We start from the raw sequence: 4,860 nt of genomic DNA, 5'->3' as shown, positions 1-4,860 counted from the left end.
TAACTTCGCTCATCACATTTTTTTTTTTTTCATTTCTAAAATCAACCAGTTTTCACACAAATCTGTCAAGACTCGCTGTTGTTTGAGGACAGCCACATGGTCCATAGATACAATGGTCAGGAGGGGGACCTTAGTGAGAGTTTTCTGGGCATGCTCTGTGACCTGTGCAGAGGTCAAGAGGGAGCAGATAAGCTGTGATATCACCTATTGTGAATGGTGGATCCTATGTTATCTATGTAAAGGTGATATCTGTCATTGCAATCCTGCCTGTGATGATAATACGATGGCGTACTTAAGAGTTACCTGTACTATTATTGTTACCTATTAGGCCTCTTTCACACTACCGTATGGCTATTTCAGTGTTTTGCGGTCCGTTTTTCACGAATCCATTGTTCCGTTTTTTGTTTCCGTTGTGTTTCCGTTTGGGTTCCGTTTTTCTGTTCCATTTTTCCGTATGGCATATACAGTCTACAGTAATTACATAGAACAAATTGGGCTGGGCATAACATTTTCAATAGATGGTTCCACCAAAAAACGGAACGGATACGGAAAACATACGGATGCATTTCCGTATGCATTCCGTTTTTTTTGCGGACCCGTTGACTTTAATGGAGCCATGGAACGTGATTTGCGGCCAAATATAGGAGATGTTCTATCTTTGTACGGAACGGAGATACGGAAACACGGAAACGGAATGCATACGGAGTTTTTTTTTGCGGACCCATTGAAATGAATGGTTTCGTATACGGAACGCAAAAAACGGCCCGCAAAACGGAAAAAAAAAAAACGGTAGTGTGAAAGAGGCCTTATTGGGCCTGGTGGCCAGTGTGAAAATTACAAGATTTTAGGTATTTAAAAAAAAAATATAGGTAGTGACATGGAAAATGAAATAAAAAATCTCCAAAAAGATTATTTTTTTTAATAATATATATATATATTTAACATAAAAGTGTGATTTAAAGAGTAGGTCATTTTCTGATGACACATTCCCTTTAAGGCCATTATAGGAAGCGTTCTTAAAGGTTACACCTGGTTTTGCAATTTCCCGCATACTGCTTTAGCGCATATTAATATGCTTTCTATCCCGCAGCCCCCTGCTTAATGAACTTGATGCTGACACCAATGATAAAGGAAACGATGAAGATGAAGATGATGATAAGACAGACGCGGCCTTAAGAGCGATACAATATTTATTACAGCCCAGGGATCCTGACGTTTTAGATACAGCACCTGTCCTAGAACATAAGGTATGAAATAGATGGTTTTAGATGTGGCAGCTCAGGGGAGTACATACAAAACAAGGGAGATTGATCAAAACTGGTGTAAAGGGAAACTGGCTATAGCAACCAATCAGATTCCACCTTTCATTTTCCAAATGAGCTCTGAAAAATGAAAGGTGAAATCTGATTGGTTGCTATGGGCAACTAAGCCAGTTCTACTTTACACCAGTTTTGATAAATCTCCCCCATAGTGCTTCACAGCAAAACTCAGAATGGAACCCAGAGGTAACTTATGGATACACGTAATGGCCCACATTTACTAATACTGTCTAAAAGTGAATCTTAACCACCTCAGCCCCCAGTGCTTAAACACCCTGAAAGACCAGAACACTTTTTACACTTCTGACCTACACTACTTTCACCGTTTATTGCTCGGTCATGCAACTTACCACCCAAATGAATTTTACCTCCTTTTCTTCTCACTAATAGAGCTTTCATTTGGTGGTATTTCATTGCTGCTGACATTTTTACTTTTTTTGTTATTAATCGAAATTTAACGATTTTTTTGCAAAAAAATGACATTTTTCACTTTCAGTTGTAAAATTTTGCAAAAAAAAACGACATCCATATAGAAATTTTGCTCTAAATTTATAGTTCTACATGTCTTTGATAAAAAAAAAATGTTTGGGTAAAAAAAAATGGTTTGGGTAAAAGTTATAGCGTTTACAAACTATGGTACAAAAATGTGAATTTCCGCTTTTTGAAGCAGCTCTGACTTTCTGAGCACCTGTCATGTTTCCTGAGGTTCTACAATGCCCAGACAGTACAAACACCCCACAAATGACCCCATTTCTGAAAGTACACACCCTAAGGTATTCGCTGATGGGCATAGTGAGTTCATAGAACTTTTTATTTTTTGTCACAAGTTAGCGGAAAATGATGATTTTTTTTCTTTTTTTTTTTTTTCTTACAAAGTCTCATATTCCACTAACTTGTGACAAAAAATAAAAAGTTCTATGAACTCACTATGCCCATCAGCGAATACCTTGGGGTCTCTTCTTTCCAAAATGGGGTCACTTGTGGGGTAGTTATACTGCCCTGGCATTCTAGGGGCCCAAATGTGTGGTAAGGAGTTTGAAATCAAATTCTGTAAAAAATGACCTGTGAAATCCGAAAGGTGCTCTTTGGAATATGGGCCCCTTTGCCCACCTAGGCTGCAAAAAAGTGTCACACATCTGGTATCTCCGTACTCAGGAGAAGGTGGGGAATGTGTTTTGGGGTGTCATTTTATATATACCCATGCTGGGTGAGAGAAATATCTTGGCAAAAGACAACTTTTCCAATTTTTTTATACAAAGTTGTCATTTGACCAAGATATTTATCTCACCCAGCATGGGTATATGTAAAAAGACACCCCAAAACACATTCCTCAACTTCTCCTGAGTACGGGGATACCAGATGTGTGACACTTTTTTGCAGCCTAGGTGGGCAAAGGGGCCCACATTCCAAAGAGCACCTTTCGGATTTCACTCCTCATTTTTTCCTGAATTTGATTTCAAACTCCTTACCACACATTTGGGCCCCTAGAATACCAGGGCAGTATAACTACCCCACAAGTGACCCCATTTTGGAAAGAAGACACCCCAAGGTATTCCGTGAGGGGCATGGCGAGTTCCTAGAATTTTTTATTTTTTGTCACAAGTTAGTGGAAAATGATGATTTTTTTTTTTTTTCAAACAAAGTCTCATATTCCACAAACTTGTGACAAAAAATAAAAACTTCCATGAACTCACTATGCCCATCAGCGAATACCTTGGGGTCTCTTCTTTCCAAAATGGGGTCACTTGTGGGGTAGTTATACTGCCCTGGCATTCTAGGGGCCCAAATGTGTGGTAAGTAGGTAAATGACCTGTGAAATCCGAAAGGTGCTCTTTGGAATGTGGGCCCCTTTGCCCACCTAGGCTGCAAAAAAGTGTCACACATCTGGTATCTCTGTATTCAGGAGAAGTTGAGGAATGTGTTTTGGGGTGTCTTTTTACATATACCCATGCTGGGTGAGATAAATATCTTGGTCAAATGCCAACTTTGTATAAAAAAATGGGAAAAGTTGTCTTTTGCCAAGATATTTCTCTCACCCAGCATGGGTATATGTAAAATGACACCCCAAAACACATTCCCCAACTTCTCCCGATTACGGAGATACCAGATGTGTGACACTTTTTTGCAGCCGAGGTGGGCAAAGGGGCCCATATTCAAAAGAGCACCTTTCGGATTTCACAGGTCATTTTTTACAGAATTTGATTTCAAACTCCTTACCACACATTTGGGCCCCTAGAATGCCAGGGCAGTATAACTACCCCACAAGTGACCCCATTTTGGAAAGAAGAGACCCCAAGGTATTCGCTGATGGGCATAGTGAGTTCATGGAAGTTTTTATTTTTTGTCACAAGTTAGTGGAATATGAGACTTTGTATGAAAAAAAAAAAAAAAAAAAAAATAAGCATTTTCCACTAACTTGTGACAAAAAATAAAAAATTCTAGGAACTCGCCATGCCCCTCACGGAATACCTTGGGGTGTCTTCTTTCCAAAATGGGGTCACTTGTGGGGTAGTTATACTGCCCTGGCATTTTCCAGGGGCCCTAATGTGTGGTAAGTAGGTAAATGACCTGTGAAATCCTAAAGGTGCTCTTTGGAATATGGGCCCCTTTGCTCACCTAGGCTGCAAAAAAGTGTCACACATGTGGTATCGCCGTATTCAGGAGAAGTTGGGGAATGTGTTTTGGGGTGTCATTTTACATATACCCATGCTGGGTGAGAGAAATATCTTGGCAAAAGACAACTTTTCCCATTTTTTTATACAAAGTTGGCATTTGACCAAGATATTTCTCTCACCCAGCATGGGTATATGTAAAATGACACCCCAAAACACATTCCCCAACCTCTCCTGAGTACGGCGATACCAGATGTGTGACACTTTTTTGCAGCCTAGATGCGCAAAGGTGCCCAAATTCCTTTTAGGAGGGCATTTTTAGACATTTGGATACCAGACTTCTTCTCACGCTTTGGGGCCCCTAGAATGCCAGGGCAGTATAAATACCCCACATGTGACCCCATTTTGGAAAGAAGACACCCCAAGGTATTCAATGAGGGGCATGGCGAGTTCATAGAAATTTTTTTTTTTTGGCACAAGTTAGCGGAAATTGATATTTTTAATTTTTTTCTCACAAAGTCTCCCGTTCCGCTAACTTGGGACAAAAATTTCAATCTTTCATGGACTCAATATGCCCCTCACGGAATACCTGGGGGTGTCTTCTTTCCGAAATGGGGTCACATGTGGGGTATTTATACTGCCCTGGCATTCTAGGGGCCCTAAAGCGTGAGAAGAAGTCTGGAATATAAATGTCTAAAAAATTTTACGCATTTGGATTCCGTGAGGGGTATGGTGAGTTCATGTGAGATTTTATTTTTTGACACAAGTTAGTGAAATATGAGACTTTGTAAGAAAAAAAAAAAAAAATTCCGCTAACTTGGGCCAAAAAAATATCTGAATGGAGCCTTACAGAGGCTGATCAATGACAGGGGGGTGATCAATGACAGGGGGAGTGATCAATGACAGGGGGGTGATCAATGACAGGGTGG

Source organism: Bufo bufo, chromosome 3 (genome assembly GCF_905171765.1).
Source record: "Bufo bufo chromosome 3, aBufBuf1.1, whole genome shotgun sequence".
NCBI classification, from domain to species: domain Eukaryota; kingdom Metazoa; phylum Chordata; class Amphibia; order Anura; family Bufonidae; genus Bufo; species Bufo bufo.
This window is presented reverse-complemented; position numbering follows the sequence as displayed.